Source organism: Peromyscus californicus, unplaced genomic scaffold (assembly GCF_007827085.1).
Source record: "Peromyscus californicus insignis strain IS unplaced genomic scaffold, ASM782708v3 Scaffold_4__1_contigs__length_199733344, whole genome shotgun sequence".
NCBI lineage: Eukaryota > Metazoa > Chordata > Mammalia > Rodentia > Cricetidae > Peromyscus > Peromyscus californicus.
In genome coordinates this window covers 196268020-196278083 of record NW_026294562.1, presented here as the reverse complement: position 1 = coordinate 196278083, position 10064 = coordinate 196268020, and positions in this window count along the sequence as shown.

Genomic DNA, 10064 nt, shown 5'->3' with positions numbered 1-10064 from the left:
GTCCATATGATGTGACCCCATTTTAATGAGAGTGGAGTGAAAAGGTAGGACAGCAGCTTCTGGAAAACTACTAGTGACTCATGGAGCACTGCTGTATCCTTCTGTGAGTAGGCTTACAGTTTTTCAGGACTGCTAAAAGGGAGGCAACAAAGGATGAGGGAGCCTTTACCTTTTCCCACAGGCATTGGGATAATGTCCAATTTGTATTGGAGGATGAAGGATGCTTAGAAGTAACAGTGATTTGTGGCCACCTCTTTGAGGATGTAGAGTTCCAGGGTTTTTTGTTGTTGTTGTTGTTGCTGTTATTATGCTGTTATTTTGAGAAACAGAGAAGAACTGTATACTCATGTGTGGGAGCCCGTTTTTAGGTTCCTCATGGCTTTACTCAGCAGATCTGCATAGAGAGGATGATTAGGACCACAGGCTTGAGTGCAGGTGTCTGAGATGGTCTGCATTTGGCTGTGCTTGGGTGGGGGGAGTCTTTTGCTCCACCCCTTGGTGTTTCTATAAATGCCTTAGGACAGAGACAGTCAGGGCTCATGGGAATAGGTTCTAGGTCCTCTCGAGGTTATCCTTTATTTTCTATCTGTTTATCTCCACAATCTAAATCCTTCTATCTAGTATTTCCTGCTTCTCGAACTCAAGAAAACTTTGGGGAACTGTGGGGTTGGTGGGTAAACGCCCTGCACCCATGGATATTCTGGCACTCATTATATAGAACTGGATGGGATCAAAAACATGAAAATCTACCTAGTATGCCCTTGGGATGCTGGGATTATAGGTGTGCACTACCATACATGTGAGAAGAGTTCATCCACAACACATTGAATGCCCTACTTTCTGTCCTCAGCACGCTGAACCAATGATCCAAGGAAAATATGGAAAGGAAATTCCAAGGAGAACATGAATCTGATTGTGGATTATTGAATAAGAACAGTCTGCATGCTGGGAGATCCTCAATATTGTGAAACAACATTATATGTGGAAACTTCTAGATCTGATTGATGTTAAGTATATCCCCATGTCTGGTTTTGTTGGGTTTAGGAGATTACCAATGCTCTGGAGGCTGAGGTACATGACCTAGAGTTCAAAAGGTGTCTTGACTAGGTGATCAGACCCAGTATTAAAAGTGAAAACAGAAGAAAATAATAACCAGTGTCTGGAAAGTCCCAAAATGACCAAGGAAGACAATATTCTACATGAGTTATCTAAAACTGATCACATTTGAAGTGGGATCAGAATTGGTGAACACAGGAATTTATGCTTGAGGATGGGAAATGGAATTGATTAAGGTGAGAGCTTATCTGCCATGCAGGAAGTCTTGGTTGGATTCACAGAAATGAATGAAACAGGCTAGGAGGTATACACCTGTCTTTCTGCTACTTGACAATTAGATATTGGAGATGTGAAGTTCAAGGATATCCTTAGCTACATGGATAGGGACTCCACAGACATTCTGGGCCATGGGAGACTTTATTTCAATACAATACAAATACACAAAATTCCTAGTTCACATTAGGAATTCAGGATGTAGTCTAAAACACAAAGGTTTAAGTGACTTATTCATTGTAGTTTTCCTTTTTACAAATTTTTCCATTGTTTTTTCTTTACAGGCATATCTCTATTTTTTTATTCATAAGCATATCTGTATGTAGTTTGGAAATGTAACTCAGATCCTTATACAACTTAGGTAAGTGTTCTATCAAAGAACTATATCTCAGTCCTTTCAACTTTCTTTTAAGACATGGTGAACTCTAGCCATGCATGACTTGGAAGAAACTACTCCTTCTTCAAGCTCCACAGGGATGGGTTGAAAAACCTTTGTCTTACATGTTGCCATCCTCATTTCTTCCTTCTTCCCTTGTCATCTGCTGTTTTCTCTCTTCCATTTCTCAATCTGCCAGGATCTCCTGTGGCCTTGAACTACAACATCACAGAAATCCATCTGATAGCAGTTCTCTTCCCAGGCCTCACAGTGGTGGGATTACATTTTTACAGGGCAACTGGTTTCTTGGCTTGCTGGGGAATAATTCTGATGCACAAGAACTGTATGAAATTAGGGTCATCCCATTCTTTTCTAACTGTTTTTAGGATTGTTCTCATGACACTGTCCACATAAGTATGTACCAGTGGCAGCTGTTGACATCATATACTTGTGTTCCTCATCTCTTTTACCTTACACTACAAATGCATATCCCACGTGTGGCTTTGAAGACTAAACTGAACAAAACACTTAGATCCACTTGGAGATTTCTCATCAGGTAAAGTTTCTGCCTGCAGCATTTCAGTGCTTGACTTCATTTGGTGGAAGGAAAGAATACCCTGAAAACAGTAAAATTGGAGAGGTGTTGCATGGGGGATTCCCAGTTCACTGGCCTCCTACTCACCCAAAAACAATGGTTTCAGCTCATTAGTTTAAATTTCGGTGAAAAAGGCCTGTCTATATCTGTCTGGAAGCAATTTCTGGTCCACACAGTCAAGCTGAGTCAATGTGCCTCGGAGCTGTAACCTGCTCATCTGGAATGCTATAATAACATGGACAAAGGACTTATTATGGTGATATTTTATTTGTATTAAAATGTTATTTGTATGTTAATAAATAAAGTTACCCGGGAGTCAGAGCTATTAGCAAGCCATATGAAAGCAGGGCAGTGGTGGTGTATGCTTGTAATCCCAGCACTTGGTAGGCAGAGCTAGGTAAGTCTCTGTGTGTTCAGGGATACAGCCAGTATTGGATACACATGCCTTTAATCTCAATACCAATCATAGAAAACCTGGAGGTCTATACAGACAGGTTGTGGTTAGGCGGTCATGTGGTTGGGTTTACAACCAATAAGAAGGCAGAACAAAAACTCTGTATAAAGACTTTAACACAGGGGTAGCTTTGGTTCGGAGAGGTAGGACCACCGCAGGAGGAAGGGTAAGGTTTTAGCTCTTAGCTCTGACCTCTTGGCTTTCTTCTTTGCATTGGTTCTGTGTAGCTAGAGATTTCCTGCCTGGCCCACAGTCAGGACAAATCTCTGTCACCCGCCAGTCCCACAGCAGCTCACACCCGACCAAGTAAACATAGAGACTTATATTGGTTACAAACTGTATGGCCGTGCAGGCTTCTTGCTAACTGTTCTTATAGCTTAAATTAATCCATTCCCATTAATCTATACCTTGCCACATGGCTCGTGGCTTACCGGCATCTTCACATGCTGTTTGTCATCATGATGGCTGGCAGTGTCTCTCTGACTCAGCCTTCCACTTCCCAGCTTTATTCTCCTCCTTGTCCCGCCTATACTTCTTGCCTAGCCAATGGCCAATCAGTGTTTTATTTATTGACCAATCAGCAACACATTTGCCATACAGAACATCCCACAGCAGTTCTGTGTTTCTTATTTAATAAGACAGTTTGTTACATCTACAACTTATAGAGAGTTTTAATCAATTTTGTCCTGAGACATTGTGTATATTCATGGAAAAAGTCTCCCAAACAGGTGCTTTTGCTACAAGCATCAGGTATGAATGTTGTCCATTTTAAGCATATTAACTGGAGACCAGATTTTGCATAAATTAGGGAAGGTTGACTCCTGATACTGATAAATAGAAATCTAGAGTGGGGAGAATATGAAGTCCTAAGTAAATGCACATTATTTACATAAACATGAGCATGTCAAGGATCACAATGTCTCAGATGCATAGAAAAGGAAAGCTCTTTCCCTGGTTTTGGAATAGATATTGAGTCTGTGCAGAAAATATCAATTTCCACTTTGTTCTCTAAGATAATTGCAGCTTGAGACTGTTTCTGATAGGGGTCCCCTAGTTAAGTAGCTATGCCCCTACTCTCATTTGTGTGTAATTAATGTGCTGACTTTTAGCGTTGCTAGTGTCTTTCCATCATAGTAAAAAGAACACCTTTTCTCAGCATTCCTGTACCTGTGTTTATGGGTTGCTTCTTTCACCAACACCCCAGTGAGGAAAGTCACGTAGCTATGCTAGTCCTGTCAGCCTAGGGACCCAGAGCATCATGGCTTCACACAATTTTCAATGTACTGGAAAGAAAGTGATGTGTAGTACGTTTAGATCACTGGGACTGAGGTTGACATAGAGAAGAATGGGATGAGGGGACAAATATCTATCTTTTGCAGTCAGAAAGCCTAAGGTGCATTTTTAAATGATTTGGGCTCTGAGACCCAATTATAAATTTGCAAATGTTGCTTATGGAAGGGCTGATTGTGTTTTTTTCAGAATGGTAGCTATTAAGGAACATTCAAACACTGCAAAATTTATTGAGAACTGTCAGTTGTCCACACCAGTCACTGATATGTTTAGCTTGGTTCCCTGAATAAAGTTAGGGAAAGTCCTGTGGCTCTAAGAGTTGAAATATATAGAGCTATTTCGTCAATGTGGCTGAAGCTCCAGAATTCTTTCTGCATTAATACATGTTTGATTGTTACTGATATTCCTTCCCTGTCTTTCCAGCCTTGCTCTCTGTTGCATCTTGCTTATGTGCCTGGTCAGTAGATTATATGCAAAGAATTTTCAATTCAATTAGAATGACAGGTCTGTTGTTCTAAGAAGGAGGTATTTGTTGTACATGGAATTGCAGCTGAGAGTATTCAGGCTAGATGCTCTGTGCTAACATCAAACATGACTAAAAATAAAGAAAACATAGGGCAAGGGCAGTATACTTAAACAAAAACAGCTTAGGCTTGTTATTACTCCTGGCAGAGAAACACAAATGTAAACTATTGTTCAGAGATGGAAACATGTGTAGCAAGGCATCAAGGGAGTTAGGAATGACAAGGTGCATTATATGAAAAATGTTGCATGTGTCTATGACATGCATTTGAAGGTGATTTGAAGCCAAGTTCATTTTAATTACAGGAAAGTGTGCACAATTCAAAAAAATTGGGTACCACATAATTGTTGCCTATGCTTTCCTGCCTCAAATAGACAGTTTTAATCTCTCACTGTTGAGGGGTTGAGGTGGCTTCTTGGATTTTTCAGGAGGCACAGAATATTAGAGATGGGATTAGCTCAGCCAAGAAACCGAGTATCTTTCAATATTTGATTTTTTAAGTTGGTATTTCAATTTACTAACCATTAAAGTTTGAGAATAATCCAAGGGCAGGAACAGGGTATGGCTCTGTTCAAGTGTGTTTGTCTAGAAAGCCAGAGGCCCTGGGCTACATTCTCAGGTTTAACAATGAAAATGTGTAAGCAATGAATTCATTATAAATGTACATACAAAACAATGGTTATATGCAGCATACACATAAAATGTCTAATATATTACAGTTGGAATAAAATAGTAACATGAATGCCAATTTGCTTACCTCCCCCATTTAAGGCCTCACTGTCCCCAGCTTTAGTTTTCTTGCAGTCTGTCACTTTATTTTCTAACTAGTATAATTATGACCAAGAAGAATGCAAGATTGGATTCAAGGTTAAAAATACTACTAGAAATGAAAGATGGGTTTCACATGGGAAAATGTATTGATAGCCAGCCAGAATTGGTGGCTAAATCTATAGTTCTTCACTTTATAAATGCAGGACAAAAGGCATTTAGAAAATTTAAAGCCATATTTGGATTACAGACCTGGCTATATCTCCTAAAACCTTAGTTCTTGGATATAGCACATTGATAATGTGTTTGGCCAGGCATACCCCTGAGTCTGGCCTCCATACCCAAAACAAAAATTGATTAACTAGAAAATTCAATGCATAGTGCTCATGGCTTCTGGTGATGGTTATCCAAGGACTTTGGAACTGAGACCTGAGCTTTGTGTTGGAATAGAGAATAAGAATCAATCTTAACTCATGAAGAAATCAGCAGATACAATTAACCATAATAATAAAATGAAATTGCAAACTCTGTAGATATAGAACAGCACATGACAGCTTCTAACCACCATCTCAGGAATTATTATGTTTCATTTTACTTTAACAGAAGTTCTCATGTAAACCAGGCTAGTCTCAAACTTGGAATGTATCTATATATGACCTCAAATTCATGTTTTCCTCCTACATTCACCCCTCAATTCTAGAGTTCCAATTGAAGATCACCACACCTTTAATTTTATACTTTTATTTGATACCTTTAGCAAAAAGAGAAATAATTCTTCAATATAACTAAAAGGATTCTTTGTGAGATTTCACAAACTTCATGGTAGATTATCAAGGATATTTTGTGTTTGATTGTATTTTTTTTAGCAATGTAAATCCTTTTAGGCTTCATGGCTGATGGCCGTCTTTATCAAACATTGGAAAATGTGGCTCAGGAAGATTGCAATGAGTGTGAGACTAACATGTACTACAAAGAACTGGTCTCGACAAACAATCAGAATTTGTGCTTTCTTGGTTATTCTGTTATCCTTCCCCATTTTAAATTCACTTTTGAAGGTACAGCTCTACAGAGCTGTTCATTTGTTTGTATTCCAGATGAATCCTATCTCCTTTAAGATAAACTTTGGTAAATTTTGTACACATATTAGAAATTATTAATGAGAACGGATGTAATATACCTGGCTGGAGTCCATAAAGAAGATTTCCTTTGTGCCAAAAAATATTTTTATTGATGAGTGAAAATGAAAGACAAAATGGAACAAAGCCAGACCGACAGTGACAAATCTTTAAAATACATAAGTCAAGGTATATTTGTCTGTTAGGATGCTTGGGATTTGAAAGTAGTTTCATCTTATACTATTATCATTTCTCAAGAGGAGACAATGAACTCTGTGTCAAAAAGCTGGTTCAATGCAGGGTAGTGGTTCATGACTTCTACTGCAGCTCCTAGATGACAGATGCATTATTGTAATGATCTGCATCTCTGTCAATAAAAGGTATACTTGGCAGGTGTGGTCAAATAACCTGAATAATGTTTAACACCTCAAGGCAGCCATGGACAGGTTCTTCAGGGCTTTCATCTGGGAGCAGGGAGTCAGGATTGATAGCCAAACACTTGTTAAAAGTCAGTCTGTCACTGTCTAGAAGGAGAGCTTGCTATTGAGTCAAACAGACATTTGGCATCTGTATATTAGTGCCAATAGCTACCATGTAGTTCTGCTACAGTGTCCTGATTTATTTATTTTTATCAGCATATCTGTGCTGTCTCTATTGCTGTACACCTTCTATGCTATTTCTAGTAATTCCAACCCATTCTTCGCTGAAAATCCATTCATCTTTTGGATTTTTTTCATGTGCATCTGAGGCTGTTTGACTTACAAATGGAAAGTTACTTGCCTTGAAAGCTGCTGGGTCCTGCAAATCTAAAGGGGATATAATCAGTATGGCCCTATGATGTGCACAAGGAATGCTGATAGCAATTTTGTCTTGTTTTTCATCAACTACTTTAGACTTAATAGTACATTTACAAGGTGCCTGACTAAGACACTCCAGCAGACCCTGGTGATACTCACAAAGTGAACTGGATATTCTTCTGTCATGTAGTCCTAATTTGGTCTCATTCTGAGGCAAGGAGTAAATGTCAGAAAGTTGCTTCAATGAGGAAGACAGGTCTGAGGGAATAATTAAATGGTTTAAGTGTTGGAGAGGCTGAGGAGAGGGAGAAGGAGAAAGAGATGACCTCTAAGAAGGTGGGGCTGCAGAGCATAAAGAGCAGCATATGGAAGAGGGATGGGATCCTACTGAGAGTCCAGTAGAACAAAATTTTTAAAGATCTATTGGTATTGATTTAGGGGCCTCTGATGGGTCTTCATTGCTATGTCCATGTCATGGCCACCATGCCCTTCCTGGACCATAAAAACTTTCATCCATGTGTGTTGATAGAATCTTGTTTCTGCCCAGGGTAGAATATACAATATCTGGTCCAGGTGAACAGGAATACCAAGGGTGGTGTTGGCAATGACCCAGGCTCCTCAGTTTCAAAGGTGTGCTTTGAAGCCCATTCAACAACAAATAAAGGCCATTCCAATTTATAAAATATCAGAGATGATCCTTGCTGGAATGATAATCATAATCATGCTTAATTATAGGAGGGTAAAATTGTTAAAATTTCTTAAAACAAAGCTTAAATGAGTGTCAGTTTTTATAGTCCTGTTACCAATCTTCTCTTTCTCTCCAGCTGATCCAACCAAGACGATGGAAGATTTATAATATAGAAACATAAATGACACACAAAACAAAGATGAAAATACTGGGGAACAAGAAACATGCTCAAAAATGAAAATAAAAAGGAAAAATATCAAAACAATTAAAATAAACAAACAAACAATCAAAATAAATAAACAAACAAACATAAAAACCAGATAGGCAGAGAGTAAAGGAATTTTACCCTGGACAGTGGTCCGTGTGCTTTTTCAGGTACCCTCTGTCCCCAGGCAGGATTCCTCCAGAACTAGTGACAGAGGTCATAGGGGAGGCCTTGCTATGACTTACTGGTGGAGACCTTCTCAGAGAAGTGTTTGTTAATTGATTTTTTTTCCACTGCCCTTCACCTCAGTAGTCAGTGGAAAAAGGAGCTTGTTTGTTGACCTTGGAATTTTGTAAAGATGTGCACCACAAGGGAAAGAGGCTGTTCACTCCTATTGAACTGAAGGGAATGATCCCCAAGATCAGAGTGGGGTTTAATCTCCCTGGGGCTCCCAAGACTGTTAAATCCATCAAGAAAGAATGAAAACCACAATACAAATTAAAGCCAGTTAAGCAAGCTTTTATTTACTATTCATAGGACTGACTCTCCAAAGTGAGATTTGAGAATACAGTGTGGGTTAATACTTCAGATCTCCTTTTATCTGGAGAATGTGTAAACTGTGAATTTTATAACATAAGGATTTGACAATCAAATTTTACAGAAGTATTTCAGAGATCTTCTTGGCAGAACATCTCAAGGTTCTTGACAAAGCACTTACATATGGAGTTCTTGTGAGTCAAGCTCCATTCCACAAACAGAACATCTCAAGATGCCTTGACAGAATACCTTACCTTTTTAGAGTATGAGCAAGTCAAACTTGAATTTTTTAGTAAATAGAAAGAACTTATTCTGACAATATGTCTTTACTCTAAGGTGGAACATGGCTGATCCATTAGGACTTTAGGTTGACAGAAAGTGAAACTCAGGCGTACCATTGATTGTTACAGGGAGAAGGATCAATATCATCCCCTACTGAGAAGTCTCTTGGATTTTCCCAGTATTTTGATCAATTTTTTGGTGTGCCTTCAGAGGCTGGAAGGCTTTGCCCTCTTCAGTGGACACAGGAGGTTTCAAAGATGTAAGGCTGGGACCTACTGAACCTTTTATTAAATTTTGGTTCAGGTACAAATTTCTGTTCAAGGGAAAGTACAGAATGCTGAATTGGCTAGAATACTGGTGCACCAACTTGATTATGATGGGACCACAGCAGAGATACAGATAGTGCAACATCTGAAAAAAGAATGGATGGTTGGATTCTGGTATGTCACAAATTATGGAATCAGACATTTATCATCAATGTGATTAGAGAGCTCTTGTAGCAGCCCTAAAGCTTAGTGCCTCCTGTTAGTCATGTCAACAAATGGAGCATTTTAAGACAGACTACTCAATGTAGAACAAAGGTATGTCCAAAGAGCTGACTACTAAGTGTCCCAGATGTTGCAAGGACAATCATTGTGCAAAGGTCCCTGGTTGCTATAATTTCCCTACATGGAATTACTGAGCCCCACCCACAAAAGTCTTTTCTCAAAATATCCATTTCAAATGAAATGGCTATGAATAGGTTGCAACTTAACATTTACTGATCCATACTTATTTAGTCAGTAATGTCTCAAATTATTATCTCTTAGGAAGAAAAAAATATTTAAAGGAATTACAGATACACGGGCAGATGTTTCCATCATTAATCAAAGGAGGTATACCATGTGAATGGGTTCTAACTGCAGGTGCTACTTTGGAGGGATTCAGTTGTCAAGTCCATTTTAAAACACCCTTGACAATTCATGAATGGAAGGAGTCTTACAGGAACACTGAAAATGTTGTCTTTGATTATTGAAGGCTTATCTAAAAGTTTCTGAGGAAGACATATATTAGAAATTCCTAGAACCATGCTTATCACTGATGATAAAGCATCTTACTATAGACT